We start from the raw sequence: 14,927 nt of genomic DNA, 5'->3' as shown, positions 1-14,927 counted from the left end.
AAGTAGAGAAACAAACACACAAGTTCACCGATTAACACAACTTGTATTAATGCAATGAGGGTTCGGTTACAAGCTCAATGTTTACAGAAATGTTCTATAAACTCTCTAAGTGTGTGAGTGTTTCGGACAGGATGCTCTCAACTCTCTATCTCTCGGTGTGACTATCTGTGTGCATCTATCTTCTGTCCTCAACACTGCATGGGTATATATACCCATATACAGCAGGTCTTCTCGAAGGATTCGATAGATGGTCCGAAGGATCATCTTTCGGATACAATGCTTTCGAAGGATAAGCAGGGACCTCGAAAGATCATCTTTCGAGGTCTAATCATTCGAAGCATATCTTTCGAGCACCTCGAAGGATCCACATTATCCTTCGAGGTTATCCTTCGATTCAGACAGATATCTTTCAACTTATTGACCAAGTCAAACTAGGAGGATAGATGACTTGGTCAACTTACAGACTACCAAGGACATCGTTTACATACAGACCGAATACAGACAAAGTACAGACACAAGTGCACCAACAATAACGATGACAAAGGGCATACGAGTTCTCTGATGAAGACCAAATGTGCCTGTACGACCAACTGGAAACAGGACTTCTATATTCATGATTCAGATAATTTGAGGTTGTCTGAGGTTAGATTCCACAAATCATTATGCTGTGTGTTTTGCTTGGTTCAATTTGTTTGTTAGTATACCTAAGGTCTTGGGTATGTTAATCGGCAAGTTGGTTTAGGTATTCGTTCAAAAAATCAAAATTTCTAACAATTTAGTGGCTGGAAGTTTGGTTTGCTGCATTTTGTTTGATCGATTGCCGCAACAAATTGCATTTTGTTTGATCGATTTTTTATAGCTTGAGCGATCAAGTCAAGTCTTCGACTACAATCTTTGTTTTCATTTCATTACATGGAATGTATTTTCTAACAATATATATTATTGGGTTTTTTTATTAGATTTTGTGGCAAAATTTACATGTGTCAGTACTTGGTGATGGTGTATAATCAGTAATGGGCTACATAAGTAAGAAGGTTTGTTTCTTCTTCTCCTTTGTAACTTTTATTATAAGTATTTCCAAATAAACGTTGTAAAGGTGATAGTGGTTATGTTTGTAATGGGCTACATAGGTAAGAAGGTTTTGAGCACCAACACTAAGTCCTAAACCTAACACAAGTCTCTTTATTGTGCAGCCTCCTACTATTAATAGCATGAAAACTCAAGAACTAACAAACGATCAAATCGGTCAATTTGGATATAAAAAATGGCAGCATGTGATCTTTTCAATACAGGATTTCACATCACAGATATACAAGTTTTATGTTGTTTTAAGAACTTTCATTATGAATATGATAATGAAAGACAGTTACCCGCCGCGAAGCGCGGGGTTCTTTACTAGTTATTAATAAAAATTGTTTTTATTTTATTTAATACACGTCCACCAAACTTAAAAGAATTATCCCACCTTCTCGTACTTACTTAGAAGGTACTATATATAAAATTCTATAGATTGATCACATGATATATATGGACGGCTTACCTTACAAGTTGTTGTAATTTTCTATCTAAAACTAAAAGGGGTTGATAAAGAGGTATGAAAAGTCATGGTCTTCGAAAAATTAAACCATAGAAATTTTTAATTGTGTGCTTTTAATAAACACCAATTATAAGGCAGGGACCCAAAAGTTAGAGTATACCTACTTTCTCTTGGTGGTGATAAACAATTGAATTTTCACTTTATAATTCAACATGAAACCATAGACTTACTCACTTGTGGAACCTTCAATGCTGCCACACAGCCATGCCACTACTCACTATTATTTTATTTATATATTTAAAATGTTACTTATATCTTTATGATGTAAAATAGAATAGTAAACTCTAGTGTTTTTTTTTTATTTTTTAATCAAACTTTATATATAAAAAATTTAACCATAAAAGTTTAGTGAGTTTAATTTTTCTGTTATATATATATATATATATATATAGGGGACCGCTAAAATGAAAACCAACTCCAGTTGTAAGAATCGCACGAACCATTTTCTAGCCATTAGATCAAGATGATGGATGGATGAGATTAAAAGTAATTAAATATAATATTAAGTATTTTTTGTCTTATTATGTCTTTAATATTTTAATTCAAAAGGGTATTTAAGTAAAATTACTTTTGTCTTTTTATATATATTATATTTAATTGCCTTTTTTTCCTATTCATTAATTACTTTTTATTAAAAAACAAAGTTTTTTGTTAAACAATATTTTATAATCAGATTTTTATGATAAATTTTTTTTAAAGATTTTCAAAATGGATGGATGAGATTAAAACATTTTTAAGAGCCGTTTTTACGAGCGTTTTTTTTGCGGAACGTTTTACAACCTGTTTTTACGCTCCGTTTTTTCGCGTGGTTTTTTGACCGTTTTTTACGCACCGTTTTTTACGTTTTACGCTAAAAAAATTTACATAAAAGAGTACGTTTTTCATTTCTGCGTTAAAAAGTTTACGCATTACTATTTAATTTTTTACGCTCCGTTTTTTCGCGTGGTTTTTCGACCGTTTTTTACCGCGCCGATTTTCTCACATTTTTTAACGCGTGGTTTTTACACATTTTTGACGCGCCGTTTTTTCCACTTTTTTTAACGCGCCGTTTTTTATACGTTTTTTACGCGCCGTTTTTTCAAGCGTCGTTTTTTTTAAGGCGCCATTTTTACGTTAACGTTTTTTACATACGGTAACGTTTTTTTTTTACGTTTTACGCGCCGGTTTTTTACGTTTTACGCGCCGATTTTTTACGTTAACATTTTTAAATCCAGGTTTTTTACGTTAAAGTTTTTTACGTTTTACGTAAACTTTTTACGTTCAACGTTTTACGTAAAACATTTTACGTTTTACGTTAAAAAGTTTACGGTTTAACTTTTTTTTAACAAAAACTTTTTTACGCAAAAACTAACGCACCCAGAAAATCGTTACTCGGGAGATGTCTCAGATATATGGTTATCATCATCGACTTGGGGGAAAAAATAAAAAAAAAAACAACATCAAAACAAATTGTATCTCGAAAAAAAAACGAGGTTTGGCTCAGATTTTCGGATAATCAAAAGGCTGCAAAGTGGGGTTGCAGGTTCAAAAACCAACACTCCACCATCGTTGCCGCGCCATCGTCATCAAATTCTAGGTTTTTTTTTTTTTTTTTTTGCATCATCGCTACCCAATCCAACAGATCAAAAACGCGCATATTTCACTAATAAAAAAATCACCAGAAAATCAACGTAAAACATTTAACATACCAAAAATACCATCATCAGATTCAAGAACACCCAAATCAAACCCCCAACATACCACCATCAAATTCAAGAACAGTAGAACATACAAAATCGACAGATTAAACCAACAAAATCAACACACACATCAACAGTCAAAACAACCCTGAACCAACAGATCAAACCAACAAATCAACAACCGAAACAAACCTGAACCCGTTTAAACCCACCACCACCAGATGCAAAACAAAATCAAACCCAACAAAAACCCAGATTCAAACCACAAGATCCAAAGTCGACCCAAGCAACAACTCTGAGCTGAAACATCATCATCTTCTACATTCACAACTCGTCGGAAGACCAGGACCGCCGCTGTCCATGGCGGCGCTGCCGTCAGCCCGTCGCCGACCAGCCACCAACACCACTGCTTCTCTCCACCAGCCACCAACAACCGTCGCCCACCTTCATCACAAAAAAGCACTAGCAAAACCCCCCCAAACATTCAAAAGCATAAGCAAAAAAGCACCAGAAAAACCAACCAAAAACAAACATTAAAAAGCATTAGCAAAAAACCCCCAATATCAACAAAATAAATCAATCACAGGTGGGTGTAGGTGACCTGAATAGGTGGCGGCGGAAGGAGTGGAGGTCACAGGTGGTGGCGGAAGGGGTGACGGTGGAGGTCGCCGTGCACCACCATGGATTCAGTTCCCATTCTTCACGGATTCAGTTCCTATATCTATAATACACCGATAAATTGATGCTAGAATGAATCCTCACCCTTTGATTCCATTCTACACAGTGATTTGAAGCCAAAAGAACAATCAGATTTAGGTTAGAGAAGGGATGACGACCATAGGAAGAGGTAAAGAACGTTTCTCACACACCTTAAGTGTGTGTAGCAAAAAATGGAGGTGAAGGAGATAAGTTATTTCACTTTTGAGATCCACATCAGAGGATTTCAACATTTGCTCAAAAAGAGACGAGAGTGATGAGATTTCAAGGAGAGAGGTAATTAAAAATTCAGTTAATTAAGTTAATTAAATGAAGAGAGAGGGGAGGGATTTTTGACATTTGGGGTAAATGACCAAAATACCCTTTGGGTTGTCATATTTTGTAACACCCCAAAATATGTTAATCACTTATTTATGCTAATTTAAGTAAATATAACTTGCAAGAAATTAACCAAGTTAAAAGAATGTATTATTAGTTAATAAGAGAGAGGGTTAGTATGATAATTATCAACACTTAAAACTATAAGGGCTGAAATAGTAATTATGATAAAAATGTTTTATTACTACTAGAAAGTTTGCAAGACCAACACACTGGTGGTGTTGTTGGTCGACGATAAGCAAGAACAAAAGGGGGGAAACCCTAGCTTTCAAGGATTCTCAAGATTTGGAAGAAATTGAGAGCCCAAATCGATGCAAGAACCCGAATTGTCAACCATCTAAGCTCAAACAACAATAGGTAAGTCGAAAATCATGTTTTAGTGAGTAATGAGAAGTGGGTTTTTGACCCAAACATGAAATTAGGTGCAATTCATGTGCAAATGCAGGTTAGGAACCTATAATAAACTTAGAATTGTGCTTGATTTCGATTATTGAAAAGGTTAGGGTTATACCCATATGTTGAAAGACTTGCATGAACAAGATGATTTTTATAATATGCTTACAATTGTGAGTTGTTGCATGATCTTGTATGTGATGAAGGAATTAGACAAATTATTATAAGGTAAAGGAAGTATAGGAATTTAACAAATTCTTGTTGAACTAGAAAGTTAATCAAGTGAAATCCACGCTATGAACACTTGTACATTATGATTATAAATTCAATGCCCACCAAGTGTTTGATAAAATGCTTAAGAGATGACTATATGTGTAGTATGAGAGAAAATGATGGAATGACTTGATTCAACTAAGTAAACGAATGTTGTAATGTAGGCGTGAAGGAGGAAGGCTCTAACACTAGTAAAGCGGGAGGTGTACAAGATCGAGGTATGTTTCGTTTTGTTTTATACGAATCTTTATTATATTTCCCATTTATATTAAATTTAATGTAAAGCTATCCTTGTATAACGAACGTGACAATGTAGTAAGTAAGCGACAAATCCCTTGTGGATTTGGGTATGTTCACGAAAGTAATGTTGAGTTATGCTAAACCCAATTTCACGGGTTGAAGGTGTATGCTTAACTCTCTACGAGAGTGTTTATGCTAAACCCAATTACACGGGTTGAATGTGTATGCTTAACTCTCTACGAGAGTGTCTATGCTAAACCCAATTCTATGGGTTGAACGGTATGCTTAACTCTCTACGAGAGTGTTTATGCTAAACCCAATTACACGGGTCGAATGTGTATGCTTAATTCCTTATGAGAGTGATTATGCCTAACCCAACTACCGGGTTGTTGTATGCTTAAGAGAAAGAATGTTTTATATGGATAAAGCTAAAATGAAAGGTTATGATTTTCTATGGCGATAACTAACTTCTTAAATTGTGAATGTTATTGTAGGTAAAGCACCTCTATAGGCGATTTGGAAATGGGACGAGCACATGTTCAAGCCTTATAATACCAAGCGCTTCCGCAACTTATATGCATGTTTTTGGGTCGTGTTTGTTACTAGTTAAACTTTGTTGAAATGTTTTAGAATTGGAAACTTGTCGTTTTTGTTGGGTTGGTTTTATGTAAAAGGGTCGTATCGTAAACGTTATAAGTTATGTCAAAACAGGGGGTATTCTCGTTTTTACAAACGGGTCATGCCCAAATTTTGTAAAAATTTTCTATTAAGTGTCAAAATTTTATTTCAATGTCCGAAGGATCTTGTTTGTATAAGTAAACTAGTATTTTAGAAAAAGCGGTCGTTACAAGTTGGTATCAGAGCCAAGGTTTGAGAGATTCGAGCTTTCAACGCAATGCTTGAACTCAAACCCATGGCTCGTTCGAAAGTGTGCTCGCTCCAGAATCGCCAATGAGGTAATAATGTATGATTCCGATAAATGCTAGTATATGTAATGAGTTCGAGATATAAAAATTAAGTTAAGGATGTGAAGTAATTAGTATGGGTAGCAAAACAATGAATTCCAGGTACCATATGGCTGGAAAAACGAAATCGAGAAGGAATTAAAACATTAAAAAGGAAGCTGCAGCGGACAGGCAAACGGCTGGCCGTCGCCGACGGCCAGACACCCGTCGCCGACGCCACACCCTCATCCGACGCCTTAACACCCTGCCGATGGGTGAACATGTCCGACGGCCATTATACGAGCCCGTCGCCGACGGGCAACATAGCCGTCGCCGACGTCTTACCTAATGCTGAAGCGCTGAATTGTTTTGTTTTTCATGTTTTGTGTTACCGGTTTGTTTAAAGGCTTATTTCTTGGCTACGTTGTGTCCATATAAGGTTTAACAAGTGTGTGTAATCACTATTAGCGAACACAACGAGAATGGATTCATAAGAATCAAAAGAAACGAAGCAAATGAGATGAAATGGATTAAATGAATGATGATTAATGATTAAAGATATGCTGAATGATTAAATTGTATTAAACGAAATATTAACATTGTGTAGATGGCTGATGCAAGAAATATTAACGATGATAATGATGATAACAATGATGTGGCTAGACAAGAAGCATTCGAGAACAGAGTTACAGAAGTAGCGGAAGGGGTTATACAAGCCAATCTTCCACGGTTGGCTCAAGAAGTAGAAAGCCGAGTTCTGGGGGTTGTGGATGCTATGATGACTAGTAGGTTCGAAGAGTTGAAGGAATTAATCGAAGGATCCAAAAGTAGAGGTAAGGAACGAAGGTGCATCTATAAGGATTTTATGGCATGCCATCCGACGACGTATGACGGTAAAATAGATCCTGTTGAATGTCAAAGATGGATCTCGAACATAGAGGCGGTCTTTATACGAAGTCGGTGTGATAAGGAGGATCAAGTGATGTTCGCTACCGGTTTACTAACCCATCAGGCGAAGGATTGGTGGGATGCTCACAGCAAGGAGGTAGGCGAAGACAGACTGCAAGTTATGACTTGGCAGGAGTTTAAGGGGCCCTTCATGAGATATCATTGTCCTCAGTCGGCTATCGACAAGATTCAGGAGGATTTCTTACGCCTCCGGCAGAAAAACGAATCAGTGAATGAAATAGCAAACAATTTTATGGATAAGATGAAGTTCTGTGGAGAATTGGTAACAACCGAGAGGATGAAGATAAGTCGTTTTTATGGCGTGTTAAAGGCAGAAGTTAGAGAGTTCATCACTCCCTCAAAATGTGAAACTCTTGAAGAGCTCATTGATTTAGCGCGGGATAGAGAGATCGAAATTAAAAGGCAAGAGGAGCGAGGTGAAAAGAGGCCGAGTGAAAAAGGTGCAAGTTTTAGTCCATCCAAAAAGGGGAAGTTTCAGGATCAAGGAAGAAAGGGTAAGTCGAAAGGTGGGATTACACCATGCAAGACGTGTGGAAAGCTCCATACCGGAGAGTGTTTGCTAGGAAAGAAGGGGTGCTTTAAATGCGGTAAGGAGGGACATTCGTCCTATCAATGCCCGGACAACCCAAAGACTTGTTTCAACTGTTTCGAAAAAGGGCATATCAAGTCGGAATGTCCAAAGCTTCAACAAGGGTCAAAGAAAGAAGATAAGAAGCAAGAGGGTTCTAGGGCAAAGGGGAGAATGTTTCAGATCACGTCTGAAGAAGCCAAGTCCCAACCAAATGTGGTCTCAGGTATTTTTCTAATAAATTCTATACCGGTTTATGTTTTGTTTGACACCAGAGCTACCATGTCGTTTATCTCTAGTGAAATTGTTCAACGTCCATCCTTTAAGATTGAACGAATGTCGATGCCCTTAGAAGTAGAGATAGCAGATAGTAAAAGTTACTTGTTGCACGAAATATGTAAAAATTGCAAATTGACCATTGAGGATGAGGAGTTTGCTATTGATCTTATCCCCATGATCTTGGGGGAATTCAAAGTAATAGTGGGTATGGATTGGATGTCTCAAAACCGTGCAGAGATAAAATGTGAATCCAAATCTATACATCTCCAAACTCCAAGTGGAAGACGATTAAATGTACAAGGCGAAAGAAAGATGGAAGCGAAGCTATGTACTCTCGTTCAAGCCACTAAGTATGTGCTCAATGGGAGTAGAGCATACTTAGCTTACGTAGTAAATACTCAACAAAGCTTCCCAAAGCTTGAAGATGTTGAAGTTGTGAACGAATTTCCGGATGTATTCCCGGAAGAATTGCCGGGACTCCCTCCCGAGCGAGAAGTGGAATTCAATATCGAATTGAATCCGGGTGCGAAACCGGTCGCGAAGGCTCCCTATAGATTAGCTCCCACGGAAATGCGGGAATTAATGACACAAATACAAGACCTCCTAGACAAGGGCTTTATACGCCCAAGTGTGTCGCCTTGGGGGGCGCCCGTCTTATTTGTTAAGAAGAAAGACGGGTCGATGCGCATGTGCATCGACTATAGGGAGTTAAATAAGCTAACCATAAAGAACCGCTACCCTTTACCTAGAATTGACGACCTTTTTGATCAGTTACAAGGGGCGAGTTGGTTCTCCAAGATAGATCTGCGATCGGGGTACCATCAGGTTAGAGTACGAGAAGAAGACATTCCAAAGACCGCATTTAGAACCCGTTACGGACATTATGAATTTTTAGTTATGTCCTTCGGGTTAACAAATGCGCCGGCGGCTTTTATGGACCTTATGAACCGTGTATGCCGACCCATGTTGGATAGGTCTGTGATTGTATTCATAGATGATATTCTGGTTTATTCACGAAGCAAAGATGAACATGCAGTACACTTGCGTGAAGTACTTGAAGTTCTCCGTAAGGAGAAGCTCTACGCAAAATTTTCAAAATGCGCCTTTTGGCTTAGGGAAGTGCAGTTTCTGGGCACATAATAAATTCGGAGGGTGTTTTGGTTGATCCATCAAAGATTGATGCTGTAATGAAGTGGGTTTCTCCGAAAAACCCGACAGAGATAATAAGTTTTCTGGGTCTTGCGGGATATTACAGAAGATTCATACAAGATTTTTCCAAGATAGCCTTGCCCTTAACAAAATTGACAAGAAAGAAAGAGAAGTTTGTATGGGAGAAAGAACAGGAGGAGGCTTTTCGAATGTTAAAAGAGAAACTATCAAGTCCCCCGATCTTAACACTACCAGACGGAACCGAAGACCTGGTGGTCTATTCAGACGCTTCACATCAGGGATTGGGTTGTGTTCTAATGCAAAGAGGGAGAGTTATCGCTTATGCTTCGCGACAATTGAAGCCTCATGAGGTGAACTACCCCACACATGACTTGGAATTAGCGGCGGTAGTGTTTGCATTAAAGATTTGGAGGCATTATCTATATGGGGCAAAATGCACCATTTACTCGGACCACAAAAGCCTTAAATATTTCTTTGAACAGAGAGACCTAAATATGAGGCAGCGGAGGTGGTTGGAACTTATCAAAGATTATGATTGTGATATCCTCTACCATCCGGGGAAGGCAAATGTAGTAGCCGATGCATTAAGCCGTAAAGAGTATCCACCTCCCATAAGAGTGAAATCCATGAAGATGATAGTTACGCCACGATTACTCGAGGCGATACGCGAATCCCAAATAAAGTCGCTCGGAGCGGGAGACCTGAAGAGGGAACGACTAAAAGGTATGATCGATAATCTAGAAGAAAATTCGACCGGGCTTAAGACGCGGTTCGGCCGAATTTGGATTCCGCGATTCTGCGAAGTCAAGGCTGCCTTGCTCGACGAGGCACATAAGTCTCGATATTCGGTCCATCCCGGGGCTACAAAGATGTATCGGGACTTGAAAGCAAATTATTGGTGGCCGGGTATGAAGCGTGACATAGTTAAATACGTCGCGAAATGCTTAACATGCTCCCAAGTGAAAGTAGAACATCAAAAGCCGTATGGGAAATTACAACCTTTGGAGATACCGGTATGGAAGTGGGAGGAACTAACGATGGATTTGATAACCAAACTTCCTAAAACAAAGAAAGGGCATGATACAATATGGGTAATCGTAGACCGACTTACAAAAAGCGCTCACTTTTTACCCATCAAAGAAGCTTACTCTTCCGAGAAAATGGCAGAAATTTATATGAACGAGATCGTATCCCGTCATGGAGTGCCCGTATCGATTGTCTCGGATCGGGACACTAGATTTACTTCTCGATACTGGCGGAAGTTTCACAAGAGTGTGGGTACGAAGTTGCACATAAGCACCACCTACCACCCTCAAACTGACGGCCAGTCAGAAAGAACCATTCAAACGCTCGTTGATATGTTGAGGGCGTGTGCCTTAGATTTTGGGGGAAGTTGGGACGATCAGTTGCCACTGGTCGAATTTTCTTATAACAACAGTTACCATAGTAGTATTCAAATGGCACCTTACGAACTATTATACGGGAGAAAATGTAGGACTCCCGTATGTTGGGGCGAAGTGGGACAAAGGGAGCTTGCACCAAGTGATTTAATAGCAGTAACGAATGAAAAGATTGAAATGGTTAGAAAAAGGTTGAAAGCAGCTCAAGATCGGCAAAAAGCTTATGCAGACAAGAGAAGGCGTCCTATCGAGTTCCAAGTTGGAGATTTTGTCTTGCTAAAGGTGTCCCCATGGAAGTGTATAATCCGTTTTCGCAAACGGGGAAAGTTAGGTCCTCGTTACATCGGACCGTTTAAAATCTTAGCTCGGGTTGGAAGGGTTGCGTATCGACTAGAATTACCGCCTGCTCTAAACGGGATTCACAATACCTTCCACGTGTCACAATTAAGAAAGTGTCTTGCGGATGAGACAGCGCTAGTACCTCTTGATGATATCGAGTTGGACGAAGGGTTAAATTATGTCGAAAGGCCCATAGCCGTTAAGGATTTTAAGGTGAAGAATCTCCGCAACAAAGCTGTTAGACAAGTGTTGGTACAATGGCAGCACCGGAAGGGTTCGGATCTTACATGGGAAGCAGAAGACGAAATGAGGAGACACTATCCTTTTCTATTCGGTATGTCCATGATTAAATTTATGATCAGGTTTCGGGGACGAAACCTCCTTTAAGGGGGGTAGACTTGTAACACCCCAAAATATGTTAATCACTTATTTATGCTAATTTAAGTAAATATAACTTGCAAGAAATTAACCAAGTTAAAAGAATGTATTATTAGTTAATAAGAGAGAGGGTTAGTATGATAATTATCAACACTTAAAACTATAAGGGCTGAAATAGTAATTATGATAAAAATGTTTTATTACTACTAGAAAGTTTGCAAGACCAACACACTGGTGGTGTTGTTGGTCGACGATAAGCAAGAACAAAAGGGGGGAAACCCTAGCTTTCAAGGATTCTCAAGATTTGGAAGAAATTGAGAGCCCAAATCGATGCAAGAACCCGAATTGTCAACCATCTAAGCTCAAACAACAATAGGTAAGTCGAAAATCATGTTTTAGTGAGTAATGAGAAGTGGGTTTTTGACCCAAACGTGAAATTAGGTGCAATTCATGTGCAAATGCAGGTTAGGAACCTATAATAAACTTAGAATTGTGCTTGATTTCGATTATTGAAAAGGTTAGGGTTATACCCATATGTTGAAAGACTTGCATGAACAAGATGATTTTTATAATATGCTTACAATTGTGAGTTGTTGCATGATCTTGTATGTGATGAAGGAATTAGACAAATTATTATAAGGTAAAGGAAGTATAGGAATTTAACAAATTCTTGTTGAACTAGAAAGTTAATCAAGTGAAATCCACGCTATGAACACTTGTACATTATGATTATAAATTCAATGCCCACCAAGTGTTTGATAAAATGCTTAAGAGATGACTATATGTGTAGTATGAGAGAAAATGATGGAATGACTTGATTCAACTAAGTAAACGAATGTTGTAATGTAGGCGTGAAGGAGGAAGGCTCTAACACTAGTAAAGCGGGAGGTGTACAAGATCGAGGTATGTTTCGTTTTGTTTTATACGAATCTTTATTATATTTCCCATTTATATTAAATTTAATGTAAAGCTATCCTTGTATAACGAACGTGACAATGTAGTAACTAAGCGACAAATCCCTTGTGGATTTGGGTATGTTCACGAAAGTAATGTTGAGTTATGCTAAACCCAATTTCACGGGTTGAAGGTGTATGCTTAACTCTCTACAAGAGTGTTTATGCTAAACCCAATTACACGGGTTGAATGTGTATGCTTAACTCTCTACGAGAGTGTCTATGCTAAACCCAATTCTATGGGTTGAACGGTATGCTTAACTCTCTACGAGAGTGTTTATGCTAAACCCAATTACACGGGTCGAATGTGTATGCTTAACTCCTTATGAGAGTGATTATGCCTAACCCAACTACCGGGTTATTGTATGCTTAAGAGAAAGAATGTTTTATATGGATAAAGCTAAAATGAAAGGTTATGATTTTCTATGGCGATAACTAACTTCTTAAATTGTGAATGTTATTGTAGGTAAAGCACCTCTATAGGCGATTTGGAAATGGGACGAGCACATGTTCAAGCCTTATAATACCAAGCGCTTCTGCAACTTATATGCATGCTTTTGGGTCGTGTTTGTTACTAGTTAAACTTTGTTGAAATGTTTTAGAATTGGAAACTTGTCGTTTTTGTTGGGTTGGTTTTATGTAAAAGGGTCGTATCGTAAACGTTATAAGTTATGTCAAAACAGGGGGTATTCTCGTTTTTACAAACGGGTCATGCCCAAATTTTGTAAAAATTTTCTATTAAGTGTCAAAATTTTATTTCAATGTCCGAAGGATCTTGTTTGTATAAGTAAACTAGTATTTTAGAAAAAGCGGTCGTTACATATTTTGATTGGTTGAGAGTGGTTCTCGCGGTTCTTACAACTGGAGGTGGTTTTCATTTTAGCGGCTCCCTATATATATATCGGATTAGGTTCAAGAGTGAACACTAGTGTAGCTTGCGAACTGAGTGAACTAATTCTGGCCATACACGTGTGTAGATCAATGGCAAGGATTTGATGTTGATACACTAGTGTATTTTACGATTTGATGATGAGATCATGGCCATACACGTGGGTAGATCAATGGTCAGGATTTGTTCACTCAGTTCGCAAATACACTAGTCTTCACTCTAGAACCCCACCCTATATATATATATATATATATATATATATATATAGATGAATCAAGATCAAATACAAAGTAAAATAAATAGGAAGGGTAAAAAGGATTTTTGATCTATTGATCTAAGATTTGTAGGCTTGAGATTAGTTTTAAAGAAAAGAACATAATGAAAGGGTATAAAAGCAATCCTACACTTATTTATTTTCTCTCCCCATATGCAAGCCACATGTCATTTCCCCATCAATTTAAAACGTTCATAACTTTTTATACGACAATTTTTTATAAAAAGTTCACGATAATAACAAGTGTTTTTTTATCTTTAATATAAGTATGATATTGCTATACAAAAATAAAATAAAAATTTTCATTTTTACTGAGTTTTCTTTTTATTGTGTTAAAGGTTTAGATAATTGTGTCTTTTAACTTTGTTTTGTCCATTACATTTTTACTAGGACTTCTATACATTGTGTTATTATCAAAACTTATAACACAATATTAATTTGGGTTCAGATCATAGCGTTTTTATCAAAACTTATAACACAATTTATGACACAATAAAGATGATGTTATATTTGGGTATTCTATATATTGTGTTATAGGTTGTTGTCATTGTTTTTGTTCTGCTATCCATTGTGTTTTAATCTGTTGTCTATTGTGTTTTAGTGTATTGTCCTTTGTGTCTTTTATTTGCTATTACTAATTGTGTCTTTTATCTGTCGTCATCAATTGTGCTTTTAGTGTACTTTTTATTGTATTTTTAGTTTGATACTCATTATGTTTTACGTTATGTTCATTGTGTCTTTTATCTGTTGTCATCGATTGTGTTTTTAGTCTACTTTCCATTGTGTTTTTAGTTTTATAGTCATTATGTTTTACGTTATGTCCATAATGTCTTTTATCTGTTGTCATCGATTATGTTTTTAGTCTACTTTTCATTGTGTTTTTAGTTTGAGACCCATTGTGTTTTATGTTATATCCATTGTGTAATACACAACTGAGTTTTCTCATTGTTTTGTACGTTATGTCCGTTGTGTTATACGCAACTTGTTTTCGAATTTTTTTTTCTAAATATAACAATATGTTACTCATATTAAAGATAAAAATACGTTCGATTTTATGATATAATTTTCATATAAACAAAGGACGTATAAAAAAGTTATTGATGTTTAAAAAATAGGGGGAAATAGCAAGTGACTTGAATGTGCATAATCTTCTAATTCTCTTTGACAAAATTACCCTTTCCACTTGATTTCTTTTAGAACGCTTATCACTCTATAGTGCCTTCTTACACTTCTTATTTTTATACTCTTTTGTAGAATGAAAACCACCACGAGTTGTGAGAACGGTGAGAACTTTTTGATCTCTCGCGAGTTGGGTCAAATTTTTTTTGCACAAACGTAGATGAAAAAACTATAAACACATCTGTAAAAAAGTAAAAAAAATGGTCGAGGCGTTAGTTTTGACTGATGCAAGTTTTTATTACATGATGGTGTTAAATTTTATAGTTGACAACTATTTTTTTTATTAGGGTGTAAAAAAAACTTTTATC

At 37.1% G+C, this 14,927-nt stretch overlaps 2 long non-coding RNA genes across 2 annotated transcripts; both read left to right on the top strand.

Annotated features, from left to right (window-relative positions):
- The first annotated feature begins 4,599 nt into the window (after positions 1–4,599).
- Positions 4,600–5,856, top strand: LOC110874165. Its single transcript, XR_002555694.2, has 3 exons — positions 4,600–4,728; positions 5,202–5,255; positions 5,772–5,856. It is a non-coding gene; the product is annotated as an uncharacterized LOC110874165 (long non-coding RNA).
- Positions 5,857–11,571: 5,715 nt separating this feature from the next.
- LOC110874164 lies at positions 11,572–12,914 on the top strand. The gene is made up of 3 exons (XR_002555693.1): positions 11,572–11,700; positions 12,174–12,227; positions 12,744–12,914. It is a non-coding gene; the product is annotated as an uncharacterized LOC110874164 (long non-coding RNA).
- Positions 12,915–14,927: the final 2,013 nt, after the last annotated feature.

Source organism: Helianthus annuus, chromosome 9, assembly GCF_002127325.2.
Source record: "Helianthus annuus cultivar XRQ/B chromosome 9, HanXRQr2.0-SUNRISE, whole genome shotgun sequence".
Lineage (NCBI taxonomy): Eukaryota > Viridiplantae > Streptophyta > Magnoliopsida > Asterales > Asteraceae > Helianthus > Helianthus annuus.
This window is presented reverse-complemented; position numbering and strand designations above follow the sequence as displayed.